Genomic DNA, 15,936 nt, shown 5'->3' with positions numbered 1-15,936 from the left:
AACATTTGTGCAAGAAAAAATACAATTATTTTCGTGTTATTCAAGAATGGTATGAGTTCTTGGGCTTCTGGTATTTTTATTTTTTTTTGTGGTACTAGGATTAGAATTAAAGGCCTCACGAACTCTTGGATTGTTTGCTTGTGGCACTCTACTATTTGACTCTCATATTTATTTTTTTGAGAAAGATAAATTATTAGTAAGTTTTTTATTGTGAAAATACTGTACATGGGGTTACAATTACATGAGCAAGGTAACGAGTACATCTCTTATCAAGTATTGTTGCCTCATCCTTTGTTTATCTTGTACCATCCCTGCCCTCCCACCTCAATGACTACAATCCCAATCCCCTCTAACCCCCCACCTGCCAAAGTTGTAAAGTTTGTTTTTGACATAGCATCTTGTACATCTTATTGTTGCAATGGGTCCACCTGTATCCCTGAACAATTTGATTTTTCCCCTCCCCTCCACAAATTTTGTCAACATCAAATAGAGTGAAAACGTGTGATGACTCTCATATTTATCTCTGCTTTGTGTTGTTTGTTTTGTAGGAATAACCTCACAGATTACCCAAACAGTCTCAAATTGTACACCTTCAAGTCTTCACCACTGAGTTGCTAGAATTACAGTTGTGTGCTACTAGCAGCTAGATCTTTTAGGAAATATTACTTTGTTTTTTAAGCAGTAACTCTCAAATATACCTGTTAATTAGAAATTATAGAAGTATAACATATTAACATACATATTATAAAGTTATTTAAATGATTTTAATATCACTAGCTGGGACTTAATCAATGGACCAGTACTGCAAATTACTATATTACATGACTTCAGCTTTTTGTTAACAGTTATATTTTATATAAAATATAACAGGCAATCAGACTAAATTGTATTTTTTCAGAATGCTATAATTTTAAGCAGGTCAGTAGTTTCTGTATCTTTATTCATTAACATCTTTCCCCACTTCATATTTTGTGTGTTATTTAGTAACGCAACATTTTATCAATTTCTATTTTATATCTCATTCACTAGTCATTGAAATGTTTCTTTACACAAAAACTTGTGCATTAAAATTAAACGTCATCCACTCAGGTGGATTTAAAAATACTCCCTCCAGGATGAAATTATTATATTGTAGTGTAATAAAACACCTGAGATAGGCATCATTATATACAAAGTTATGGATTTATAGGCTCACAATTCTAGAGCTACAATGTCCAAACTACAAAGGGAAATCTCTCCTGTGCTCCCACATCCACTAGGGAACTGTGTGTATTTTAGTATCCATATGTTCTTCAAGACACAGTTACAGGTCCATTATAATAAAATATTCGAATCTAATTATTACTTAATGCCTCATTGGTAATCATTACAGCTGAATAAAGTTTCTATGCACTTCTGGCCACTGAAATAAGACTTGGATTAATTCTTCCATGAATTTGGAAGTTCAATACATAATCAAATCATAGTATACATAAGATCAAAAGCACAATAATTTGGTCTGGTTTATAAAATAATAACACTCCTATATTCTTACCTTTTTTCAATAAATTTATTGTAGTTCTTGGGGTTTAAATTCAAGGCCTCATGTTCATTCCTCGTGTTATCTCCACTGGTGCTCTTCTTCAGCCACAGCGTCAGGCCTGCTTTTAGCTGGGCATAGTGCACAATCTCCCAGGAGTCTTTGGCTAGGCCAGTTCCCAACAGTAATCCTCAAGATCTCATAATTCTCTGGTGTCCAGAATTAATAATTTTTTTCTTCCTCATTTGGAAATTAAAATTTTATGGGGGTAGAAGTAAAAATAAGCAAGTGTGTGTGTGGGGGGGGGGAGTTAGGAAATGGTAATATTAGTGACAATTGATGCAAAGAAAAAGAATTAAAACAAACTTAAAATAGACTTTTTAGATGACGAAAAATGAAATTTTAAGGGGGATTTATATTACCAGGGAAAAAATGTTTGAGCTGAGATTTTCAGTAGAAACACAATTTGCACACAAGGAGAATAGAAATAGGGCTAAGTCAAGGGCCTGTTATACATTACTAAGGAGGAGCCAGAGATAGCAAATAGTTGGAACTTAGGTAGGCTAGAAATGAAGGGCAAGGTTCTGCACGACTCTAACTCATTTTAAAGTTTGTATTCATCTCTGGATAATATGAGACCTAAACTTCTAGCAAGTGAGGATTAAAATTGGGAAAATATTCACTGTAGTTTTAGTAAACCAAGTCAAAGTCCTTTACAAGGAGGTAATTTTGGATATAGTAAAACACGGTCATTTTCTGGCTATATTTTCAAAATTGGTAACTGACCAGCAGTTGAAAAAAATACTATTTGAAAACACTAGTAAAATATTTATGAAATTTCCATGGAAAGAATTGTGACTTCTGTATGCATAGTTTTCCTTCTAATATTTAAAACTATGCAAAAACAAATGAGGTAAATGACATAAATTGCTAATGTGTTTTATTAAATTCTTAGAATCTACCTAAACAGACTTGTTACTTAGGGAAATAGGTGCCAATATGTATTAAAACACGTATATTTAAAAACTAGTGTATAATAATACAACATGTGTACTTTGAAAAATTTCAAATTCAATGTGCCATCTTTCTGAAGTTTGACTTTTCTTAACATTTACCTATAAGATACAGACTTTACTTCTCATAAGCGAACTGAATTTCCATAAAGTTCGAAATGCTTAAAAGTATATTCAAATAAATTTTCTCACTTGAAAAAATGTAAATAAACCCTAATCTTTTATCTTCACGAAGAAGAGTTCCTGAAAAAAAAGAAATACCTGGCTCTTATTTCTAGACTTTATATCATGTCTTCTAGAGTTAGTACTCATCTGTACTTCAAAATATTACCATGTAATATGTAAAATGACATAAGTTTTAAGGACACAAAATCTCCAGAACACATTTAAGTGAACATATAAATGAAGAATGGACCTTTCTGTAAGTTGAAGATTAAAGTATCTTGTGATACCCAGGAGTAAAAATGACCAGATTTCAAAATACAAGTTTCTTTAATATCAAATGATTTTCACATAGGTAGCTCACGTATGTAATCCTAGCTAATCAGGAGGCTGAAATCTGAAGACAGCCATTCAATACCGGCCAGACTAAAAAAGACTCTGAGACTCCTATAACCAATTAACCAATAGAGACTTAGGTATAGCTCAAGTGGTAAGGTGTCAGCCTTTATCACAAAACCAGGGGTGAGTATAGGGATATGAGTTCAAGCCAAAATACTGTCACAAATGTAAAATATATATATATATATATATATATATATATATATATATATATATATAAGAAAATAGATAAAACAGTTTTCATGCTAATAAAATAATACCACATAAGCAATCATATTATTACAGAATTGCTTGTATATTAGTGTAAAATAAAAGAGTATAGATTATAATACATCAAAATTACAGTCAGCAATTGTTACAAAATTCGACTATTCTAAAGATTTGTTAATTACACCAGGCACCTGAGGCTAAAACCTGTAATCCTAGCTGCACAGGAGGCTGAGATCCCAGAATCACAGTTTGAAGCTTCCCCTTGTATTTCTTCTTTCTTGAGCCTTCCATTTATTCACTAGATTTTTTTAATCCCTCCTGGGCTTGGCTTCTTTCCAAGAACTTAAAAATCTTCTTGCTACAACACAACTTTGATGGTGAACATACTTTTCCCAGCAATTATTTTTTTCCCTTAGCTATATGACTGGTTTGCATCTCATTTTCATGGCTATCTTCTACTCACAACATGAAGTCTTCCCTCTCTTTACATGGGCAAACTTTCTCCACATCGTGTTAGTTTTCTAACACCTATCACTATTTGTGAGGAGTTCTACTTGTTTAAATTATTTTTTATCCTCCATGAGAGGAGCAGTTACCTTTTGCTTTCCTGTTTAGTTTCATCTTCTTGCCCTCTCCCACGATTGGCCACCCTGTAAGTGCTTAGTATATACCTGCTGAAATGAACTGGAATGAACTGGATTAGTAAAGTGGTTTCATTGAGATTACAGGGACAGACTCCATGAAGAGTGACGGCCAATATATCTGTTTTCTAAAAATGCTTTAAATAAGTGCTCTAAACTTGAGTGTTGTAGAGAAGCAATAGTGACTAAATGGAGATTGGTGATATTTGACACTAAAATCAAGAGTGACTGAGATACAGATGCCTTTAAAAGGAACAATTATTACTTTGAAGATACATTTTTTGCTAACTAAACCAGAACAGTACTAACTGGAAAGCATATTGTTGGTATGCTTCTCTATGGCCATTTTAATAAATTTTCAGTTCACTAATAATTTTCCTTTTACTTCTGGTCCTCCTTCCCCTCCTATTTTACCTTTTTATTAAACTTATAGGAATTCTATCATTAGAAACCTTCAAATTGATAGTTTCAGTTCAATAGGTTAATGAATACCTCTTCCTAATGTCATATGGTTGATAGTTGCATATACTTCTGACATAAAATTAATGCAAAACTGTCTTAATTCAAATAAAACATGTTTCCTTTTTCCCCTGTGTTGATATCAAAATGCCGTAGTATATTAATAAGACATTAAAGAGAGGCATTATATTCTGGCTAAATTCAGAAATCCTATTAATTATCTACCTATAATTTCTACTGCGTGTCAAAACACTTTACTAAGCAAGTTTTTGAAAATGTCTTTTGGAACAAAAAAATAAACACATAATTTTTCAGGTATTGAATGTAGTTCTTGATGTTTTTCCCTCTCATTTTCTCATGTACATATGATCTCCGACCTTGAAGATTTCTGGACCTCCTCAGACAGGAGGAGGATAGTGCCAATAATCACCCTGCAACAATACCCTTGAGTTGCACTATTGAATGGGCCATTCAAAACAGAGAAAGAAATTTGATTTTTTGAACTATCATTGATTTTATATAATGTAACCTAATCTCCATAGAAAGATCAAAAAGATCCACTGAGATTCATCTTTAGTCTCATTTATATGACCCTCTAATAAGCTCAAAACAGGGGGACTCTGGGACCAAACACAACATTTGAGAGGTAAAGTGTGCCTTAATCTAGATGAATACTGACCCAAATATACAAATACACGATAAAAAAATGGTTGAAATCAATGCAGCGTCCATATATGTTTTCTTAGTGATGATTCACAAAATAGAAATTGGCCATGTCCTGGAAATGTTTTCACCTAAAAATAGATCTAAATTTAGTTTACTGAAGAAGAACTGATCTGGTGGTACAAGTAGGCTTTCTTTCTTCTTCATAAAAATGTGACTTTTGAACTCCAAGTACGGTTTGGTTTATGTTTTACATAGGAGTAGAAAGTCTAAAGGAGACTTATTTTTCTCATTTGACTCCACTGTAGGAATTTATATATATGAATTTATAACATATAATTATGCACATAAATAAGATGCATAAATAAGATATTAAGTCAGAGAGAAGCCGGGAATGACCACAAAAGGAGCAAATATTTTCTGATATTAGAGCAAAATATTTTTTCTGATAGTGATGATGGTTTCCTGGAATATAAATCTTTCAAAATACCATGATAAATAACAATTACACATAATTATGTATATACTAATTTTAATTTATGCATCAATAAAAATGTGTATTTTTTAGTGATAAAAGTCATATGTTCCTTATTAGCCTATCCATTATACATAGTATTCTAAAGATGAAAAAAATTATCCAGAAACAGCATCCATTTTACATAAATTTTATATTTTTCTGCTACGCATACACATTCACTAAAGTACTCCCTTTTATGTCCCAGCTAATTTTGTTTATACGCACAATTTTACAGAACAGCTGTAAATACTGTATAACTCTCTTAAAATCATACATGTTTAAAGAAAAAGCATCCAAAATAACTCATTGAAAAGATATTCTCTTGCACAAAACATTTAAAGATGGGCAATATTCAATCAAATATTAAAATTAATTTTGACAAGTAGTCAATGTATATTCTAGTAGCATAAGCTTACAAAAATCAAACATATATAAACAGAAAAATTTGCTTTTTAAAGGCACTTGACTACATTTAACAAAAGCCATTAAAAATTCATTCTTTTTATTTTACAATGTGTAATGAGTAAAAGTGTTTTTTATTTTTAATTACTTAATTTTTCATTGTGAGAATACCATACAGAGGAGTTACAATTACATGGGCAAGATAAGGAGTACATTTCTTATCAAGCATTGTTGCCTCCTCGTTGTTTCCCCTTCCCATTCCTTCCCATACTCTTCCTCTCCCCATACTTCTCTTCTCCCGATCCTCACCCTACCCCCGACCAAAGTTGTTAAGTTTGTTTCTCGATATAACGACTTGTACATCTCATTGTTGCAATGGGTCCACCTGTATCTAAAGTTAAACGACTTGTTTTTTTCCCTTCCCTTCCACAAATTATACCACATCAAATACAATGAAGGTATGTTTTACACTGTGGGGGAGGGACAAACAAAGCAACATAGAAATCATCTTATAAATATGATAGAAACAATTGCATGAAAGAAAAAAAAGCTAAAAAATTTTTGAATACTTATCTTGAGGTTCATTCCCCTAACATCAACTTCTCTGACCTTTTCTGCTGGACTCAGACATATACCATGGGACCTATGTTTCATTGGGCCTGGCTTACTTCACTTAATATACTTTTTTCCAAGGCTTTCCATTTCCTAACAAATGGGGCAATGTCATTCTTTCTGATGGAGGCATAGAATTCCATTGTGTATATATACCACATTTTCTTGATCCATTCATCTACTGAGGGACATCTGGGTTCGTTCCATATCTTAGCTTTGGTAAATAAGGCTGCAATAAACATAGTTGTGCTGGTAGCTTTAGTATGGTCTTGTTTGTGATCATTTGGGTAAATGCCCAAAATGAGATTGCTGGGTCATAGGGGAGCTCTACGTAGAGTCTTTTGAGGAAGTTCCATACTGCTTTTCAAAGTGGTTGAACAAGTTTACACTCCCACAAACAATGCAGTAAGGCTCCCTTCTATCTGCATCCCCTCCAGCATCTGTTGTTATTAGAGTTCTTAATTATAGTCATTCTAACTGGGGTGAGGTGCTATCTCAATTTTGTCTTGATTTGCATTTCTTTTGTGGCTAGGGAGGTTGAGCACTTCTTCATGTGTCTATTGGTCATCCTTCTTTCCTCTTCAGAGAAGTTTCTCTTTAAGTCTTTAGCCCATTTATTTATTGGGCAGTTGTTTCTTTGAAAATTTCTTTTTGGGGGATTTAATTTTTTAAGTTCTAGGTATATTTTAGATATGGGATACTTTTCTGTTCTATGCCTAGAAAATATCTTCTCCCAATCCGTGGGCTTTCTATTGATCTTAGAGCTATGTCCTTTGCCAAACTCTACTACAAAGCCACAGTAATCAAAACAGCTTGGTATTGGCACAAGAACAGACCCCAGAACCAATGGAATAGACTTGAAAACCCAGAAATGAACCTAAAGACCTATAGCCATCTAATCTTCGATAAAGGATCTAAAAGAATAGAATGGAAGAAAGACAGCCTCTTCAGTAAATGGTGCTGGCAAAACTGGTTAACTACTTGTCGAAAACTAAAGTTAGATCCTTATATATCACCTTGCACCAGAATTAACTCCAAATGGACCAAAGACCTCAGAGTCAAAGCAGACACTCTGAAAACATTACAAGATGGAATAGGAGAAACCCTAGGTCTCCTTGGCACAGGCCAAAATTTTCTTAATAGGGACCCAGAAACACAAGAAATCAAAGAAAAATTGGACAAATGGGAATGCATGAAATTGCAGAGCTTCTACATGGCTAGGGACATAGGTCCCAAGATCAGTAAAATTCATTCTTTTATACTATTGTCTGTAACTAAATATTGTTCAATAACTGTTAATGAGTAATAATCTTAAAAAGTAAGTAATTGTAATGTTTTGACTACTTCAAATAAATACATTAATTATTTGTAAATTCATAACAATTTAAGAACAAAAACAGCCTATAGTACAATGCAGGGTTTTTGGAAGAGGTAAGTATTTGTCATTCTGCATTGATGAGGTGCTGATTCAATTGGTTTTTGTTGCCTCTATTTTTAATTATTTTAATAGCCCACATCAAAGATTAGGTAATTTTTCATGTCTTCTTGTTTTCCGCAAATACCATTCCTCAATCACTTCTCCAAGTTGAATTTCCATTTCTCCTTACAATTATGAACCATGCAGACTAAGTTTCTTTGTTCAATGGTTTGGTCCTTTAACATAGAGTCTGAAAGTTGTGCAATAGCATATCTAACATTGTAAGATATTTCATAGGCCAGTGGAGAGGTCATTAAACAATTTCAAAACAACATGAAAACATTTAAAATCACTAAAATGCTTTAATGATGTGGTGATGGTACACACAAAATATATATGGATAGGGTAGATTGATAACATTTTAAGCATGATGAGTTTAGAAGGATACATTTAACTTTACTGTTAAATAAACAGCATAATGCAACAGTTAAGCACACTATTCTAAGAAAGGCATTCTCACAGTCACAGTAATCATTTGTTTAATCTGGTACTCATTTTTCAATTTGACTGAAATATTTAGTTAAAGATGATCAATATAAATAGACAGTATACTTTCAAATCTCTGAGCAACACTCGTGTTATTAAGGTAGCACTGACTTCTTCTTAAGAAGACCTGAGAAATTTGAAGAACTTCAATCAGAGGACATAGCCAGCTCATTATTTCAGCAAAATTTTTTTACCAGGTCATGCTGGTAATTGTGCCAGAATATAAGGTGAGGGAAGAATGTGTGAATATACTAGGGAGGAATCCATTGCAAAATCTTAGATGGAAGGTGATGGAGACTTGCCTGAGATGCCCATGGAATAAATAAGGACAAATACTGAAAACTGCAGGAATAAGAGTTCACATGAGTGAAGTGCTCATTATGTCCGTGTATTGTTTGTGCATGGATATAGTAAATAAATATTCATATGTAATGTATATGAATTCAAAATATAAGAATGCATATGTATGTTCATATGTATGTATGAATGCATAGGCCTGTGTATGTATATAAATGCACATATGCATTATATATGCACATATACATATATAAACACACATACATTAAACAGACATACATATTTACTTATTTAATCTTCTCATAAATTATACATTAACTACTATTATTCTTTGTGATTTATGGATGAGAACACTACAACATGAATACATTGAATAATTTTCTCAAGAACTCACAGCAGTGCATGTCTACAAGAGTGACTTAAGCCTCTTGCTGTTGATTCATAATCCTAGCTACTCAGGATGCAGATATCTGAGGATTGTGATTTAAGCCAGTGTAGGCAGGAAAATCCATGAGACATTTTTTTCATTTTTTAAATTTAATTTTATTGTCAAGGTGATGTCCAGAGGGGTTACATTTACATATGTAAGGTAGTGAGTATATTTCTTGTTGAACTTATTACCCCCTCCCTCATTTTTCTGCCATTTTCTCTTCCCCTCTATTCCCCCATCTCCAACATATTTTCTTATGAGTATCACGGTTGCATTGGTTTACCCTTTGTCCTTTGTCTCACCTTTTTGTTGTTCCTCTTCCCTTCCCTAATTCAGATAAATGTTTATCTCCAATAAATCTCCCAGAAAAATCAAGAAGTAGCACTCGCTCAAATGGTAGCATACTAGCCTTGAACAAAATAGAAGCTCTGGGAGAGCATCCAGGCCCTGAGTTCAAGCCCCAAGTTCGGCAATAAAAACAAACAACAACACAAAAGAATGATTTAAAAGCAATTTTATTCCAAAGTTAATTCTCAGAACTAGTCTGCATATGTACTTGCTTCATAGAAGAGACACACAAAAAAGACATCTCATTGTTTGGTGTGGATTCTCAAGACAGGCCACAATTCATCATATGCATTTAGTTGTCAACAAAATCTATAGTATTATTTAAGTCTGTATGTGAAAGGAATTTCTGTCTAGTTAAGGGTCATAAGGCATAACCTTGATCTGAATTCCTCTAGCAGTGATCTATTACAACTCTGAAAGAGTATTTCTGATTTAAAAAGGAACAATTGCTGTACAAATTAAAGCCTATAAATGGTTGTAAACGTCATTGATAGTAGACAAATGCACTTTTATATAGACTATAAAAATGATTCATTCCTTTGACCTCTTAATTTTCACTGGTTCCTAGGGAAATGGTTCAAAAATGAAAAATGATGTCATATCTTTCACCTCCTTCATTTTCTAGTTACCAGATAAAGAATAGAGACTAGTACTCAATATTTTACTCAATATTCCTATAGATGGATTCATCTATTAGATAAATAACTAAGAAAAATTAGAACAAGAAAGATAGGTTGCATTTAAAACTAATGATTTGATCGCTGACATACACATAGCTTTTTAATACAGCCTAAGTTGCTAGCATTAGACAATCCTGACACCACTAGTTGGGAGAAAAAGCCACAGATAACGTGAACTTCACAGAAGAACAGAATTGCTTATCATAAAATAACTGTAGCAAGAGTGGGGAAGGAAATTCCCAATCTTTAAAGTAAGTTGAGAACAAACAAGGCTTTATTTGTACAAACTGTCATCTTTGCTGTGTACAATGTTATCATGACCTGTTTCCAGAGGCATTGTGATTAAATGGTACCCGAGGGGTGGCCTAGATTTCCTTAGAGCCTCTTCCCCTTCCTGTCTCACCTTGATGCCCCTGGCCAGCGCTTCAGAGCAGTTCATTCCATGCACTTCCCTACCTGATTACACGGAATTTTATCTTCCAACATGGATACTTTTCAGACTGCTGAAATGGAGTCACAGATATATAACAATACTACACGGATTGCTGCAGTGCCCTCTTCATTCCAACTGGTAGCAACTGTTTGCCATTTAATTTAAAATCTAAATTCTGGCCTTTAGGACCAATGTAAGTGTGTCTGCCCCAAAGAACCGGTGTTATCAGCTCTTCACAGCCTTCATCATGGTCAGGTGCTGGAGGCTATGTGGATGTTCTATTTTTGGAGCCTGTCTCCTCCAAACATATGCTGTCTTACTTGTTGCTATTTTATTTTTTTCTAGTTATTTATCTATCAGAGCAATGCTGCTTGGGCTACAATTAGGAAGGGTTGAATTAAACCAATACCTTGATAACTGCAATCTGTCTCCTATTAACATTTTACTTTCCAAGGGTATTCATTGTGGAAAAGGTAAGGAGCCTACAGGAGAAAATAGAGATTTGTTTAGTCACTGTTGGTGTGTAAACTAGGTAAATTCTACCACTCCCCTGAGAGTTACACAGATCTGTATAATGTGATATGGCTTCACTTAGCCATATCACAAATACCAAATCTTTGACTGTATTCCTTTCTTCTCATTACTATATTTCAATTTGTTATATAATGAAGAATGAAAAAATGTAAGAACACTTTTAAAACACCTTTAAAGAACACCTTTAAAACAATAGGAAAGTTCTGTTTATGAAATGAAAACTAAGGGAAAGCTACAGGACAGTTTATTTATTTTGATTTTGATTTTTTTATTATCTTTTGTTCAGATGACTTTTATTTCTTGTTTTTACATTGTTTCAAATTATATGTAGTTACAGTGATGGTAGTCAAATATCTGCTAAAAATATGTGGGAAAATGATGTTATTTTGAAAAATTAAGGTTTGTGTGTGTGTGTGTGTGTGTGTGTGTGTGTGTGTATGTGTGTGTGTGTGTCTGTAAATACAGAATCATTTACGTTAAGAAATTGGTCCTCATGATTGGAAAGTCTTGGTAATAGGAAACCTGCAAGGTACACAGCATTTCAGAGACCCCAGGAAAAGCCATGTTTAATTACTTTATATTATGTGCCTATTTCATTTTAATGCAACTAAATTACACATACACCCACAGCAATATAAGAGGAAGTACGAGTTAACTTTTGATTATTAAGGAGATGTCTTTTTCTTATAATTTTCTACAATATTCTGAATTATTATACACATCAAAAATTCTGAGATATTTGTAAAAGTCCTCAATTCACTTAAACCTACTAACTTTACCCAGATCTAAATTAACAAAGGTGAAGTATATTCCTGAATTAATTTACATTCCCACCAATAATGAAAAAGAGCTCTTTTTTCACCCCACATTCTAATCTACAATTGTTACTTTTTTTGATGCTTAAATGACTGAGATGTGATGGGATCTCAATGTAGCTTTGATTTGCCTATTTTTACTGATGGCTAATGACATTGTACATTTCTTTGTGTATTTACTGGCCATTTGTACTTTTTTTATTTGAAAGTACATTGATTATTTACCCATTTATAATTTTTGGTATTTAATTTTTGGGTTCTTCATATATGCAGGATGTTAAATTGCCCTTCACCCTTTTCAGTCACTTACAAACTATCATCTCTCTTCTTCTTTATTCAATAGCATAGCAATTACATTTTTTCTCCTCAGGTATTATTCTTGTTTCATTTTTTGTTGATTCTAATATCCTAATATTTCCAATACTGTCTACCTTCTCAGTTTAGAGTATTAATAAAATGCCAAATAATATGATCTGCTTGGATGTTTATTTTGTTGATCTTTAATAACTTCTCACTGACTTCTATTTTCCCATGGTTTTTCACAAACATTACTTGGTTGGTATTGGCTTATACTAAATGAATTACCTTTTTATGGAGGAGAAATGTCTTCATAATTTTTATTAGCAAAAGTGTTTAATTGTGATATTTACAACATAAATATAGTGTACTTCAAATAGTTGGGAGGTTATTACTATTTTTTATCCATAACTGATGCAACCATGAACTTATCACTCTAGCTAGCTCATAGGTTCTTTTAAACTCCCAAGTTAGTAGAGCTGATTCAAAACTTTGGATACAAAATTAGCCCTCAAAAATCAATGGATTTCCTGTATGCCAATAATGAGACGAGCAACTCCTTTTGTAATAGCCTCACAAAAATAAAATACCTACGAGTTAATGTAGAGAATGGAAGGAACTCTATGATGAAAACTTTAGAAACTTTAAAAAGAAAATTAAAGCAAAACTAAGGAAGTGGGAAAACCTTCCATGATCCTGGATTGGAAAAATTAACATCATGAAAATTGCAATACTGCCAAAGACTATTGACAAATTCAATGATATACCTATCAATATTCCAACCTCATTCTTCAAGGAAATTAAAGAAGCAATCCAAAAATTAATATGGAACAATAAAAGAACCCAAAATAGCAGAAAAAATTCTTAGAAGAAATAAGAGTGCTGGACGAATATCAATACCAAATTTCAAACTCTACTACAAAGCCATAGTAACCAAAACAGCTTGGTACTGGCACAAGAACAGACCTCAGGACCAATGGAATAGAACTGAAGACCCAGAAATAAACCCAAAGACCTATAGCCGCCTCATCCTCAATAAGGGAGCTAAAAACATAGAATGGAAGAAAGACAGCCTCTTCAGTAAATGGTGCTGGCAAAATTGGTTTAACACCTGTAGAAAACTAAATCTATATATCACCCTCACCAGAATCAACTGCAAATGCATCAAAGAATTCAAAGTCAAAGTAGACACCCTGAAAACATTACAGGAAGGAATCAGAGAAACTCTAGGACTCCTTGGCATGAGCCAAAATTTTCTTAATAATGACCCCAAAACAAAACAAATCAAAAAAAAAGTTGAACAAATGGGACTGAACAAAATTGCAGAGCTTCTGCATGGCAAAGGACCTAGCTAGCAAGATCAATAGATAGCCCACGGATTGGTAGAAGATTTTCACTAGCCATACAACAGACAAGGGCTTCATATCTAAAATATACTGAGAACTCAAAAAAAATAAATCTCCCAACAACAAATCCTCAAAGAAACAACTGCCTCCTTAATAAGTGGGCTAAAGACTTAACAGAGCAACTTCTCTGAAGAGGAAATAAAAAGGAGCCAAATGGCCACATGAAGAACTGTTCAACTACTCTAGCCACAAAAGAAATGCAAATCAAGACAACATTGAGATTCCACCTCACCCCAATTAGAATGGCGATAATCAAGAAATATAATAACAACAGATGCTGGAGTGTATTTGGCCAAAAGGGAATCCTACTACATTGTTAGTGGGAGTGTAAACTTGTTCAACCACTTTACAAAGCAGTATGGAGGTTCCTCAAAAGACTCCATATAGAGCTCCCCTATGACCCAGCAATACCACTTTTGGGCATTTACCCAAATATTCACAAATAAGGCTATATTAAAGCTACCAGAAAAACTATGTTTATTGCAGCAATATTTACCATAGCTAAGATATGGAACCAACCCAGATGCCCCTCAGTAGATGAATGGATCAAGAAAATGTAGTATAGATATAGATATAGATATACACATATATGAATATATCTATCTATCTATATATATATACACATACAATGGAATTCTATTCCTCCATCTAAAAGATTGACATCACCCCATTTGTTAGGAAATGGAAATACTTGGAAAAAATTATCTTAAGTGAAGTAAGCTAGGCCCAAAGAAACATAGGTCCCATGGTTTCCCTTTTTTGCAATAACTAGAATATGTCTAGGACAAGCAGAAAAGGTCAAAAGCTATGTACTTATGATCATATAAGATGATTCTAAGTTAAATGAACCCCAGTATAGGGAAAGAAGAGGTTTTATCTTTCTCACTGTTTGTTTTAATGTACTTATGATGTACTATGTGATTTTTTTGTTTCTTTTATGTTCTTCCCCCATGGTATAACCTCTATTGTCACTGAATTTAATTGTGGTGTCCTGTATCTTGTATATACATTTTTCTAATTTGGGGAGGGGAAGGGAAATAAAATGCTGAAATGAAATAAGGATACAGGATGATCCATTGTAACAATGAGGTGTACAAGACACTATTTTGAAAATGTAGTTTACAACTTTGTTTGGGGTAGGTGGAGGGAGGAGTTGGGGAGGTATGGAGGAAAGGGATGGTAGGGGAAAAACAAAGTAGAGGATAACAATGCTTGATTGGAAATGGACTGATTATGTTACTCATGTAACTGTAACCCCTCTGTACAATATCTTTGAATAAAAATATATTTTAAAAAGTGAAGATGTACTCATTTCCTTAATGTGTAACTATAACTCCTCTGTACATCACCTTGACAATAAAATTTTAAAAAATTAAGAGGTAGGTATAAGTTTTCAACTTCCTTGACTATTAACAATTTATGGTGATAATCACTGACTTAAGTATTCTCTTGGTTGAAGTATAACAAAATCACTGCTTTTATCCAGCCAGAGAATCTTCCTAATCCCTATTTTGTACCTCCTCCTCCTCAGACATCATATTATTGTCCTTAATTCTCAGACAAGATGATGATGATGATGATGATGATGATGATAAGGAGGAGGAGGAGGAGGAGGAGGAGGAGGAGGAGGAAGAGGAGGAGGAGGAGGAGGAGGAGAGTTTTTATTATTATTGTCCATACTTGTGCTATAGCTCATGACCTTACACCCTTGCTTTGCTTTTTCCTCACAACTTTCACTCACCCACTTGAGCCACACCTGCTCTTCCAGCTTTTTGCTGTTTATTCCGAGATAAGAGTCCTATCCATGGATTTGTCTGCCTGGGCTTGTTCTGAGTCAGAGTTCTCTAATCTCAGCCTCCCAATTAGCTAGAGTTGTAGGTGTAAACTACTGGTGCCCAGCAGAACACTCAGCATTCTCACCAAGAAAGCTAGCAACTGCCCTATATCTGGAATATCATATTGATCAAAAAAGTAAGAGTTGAAGGAAGTGCCAGCACATCTGTGTGTAGCCATGTTTGCTCCTGGGCACTGAGTATCCTTTCCTAGCATCTGCTCATTAACTCTACCTGCAGTTGTCTGTCCTGCTTCTCAGGATATTAATTAGTCCCTTGCTGTCATCAGCGTGCACCTTAGGAG

This window comes from Dipodomys spectabilis, unplaced genomic scaffold (genome assembly GCF_019054845.1).
Source record: "Dipodomys spectabilis isolate Male_0828 unplaced genomic scaffold, ASM1905484v1 ptg000301l, whole genome shotgun sequence".
Taxonomy (NCBI): Eukaryota; Metazoa; Chordata; class Mammalia; order Rodentia; family Heteromyidae; genus Dipodomys; species Dipodomys spectabilis.
The sequence above is the reverse complement of the archived record's forward strand: the minus strand, read 5'-3'. Positions refer to the sequence as shown.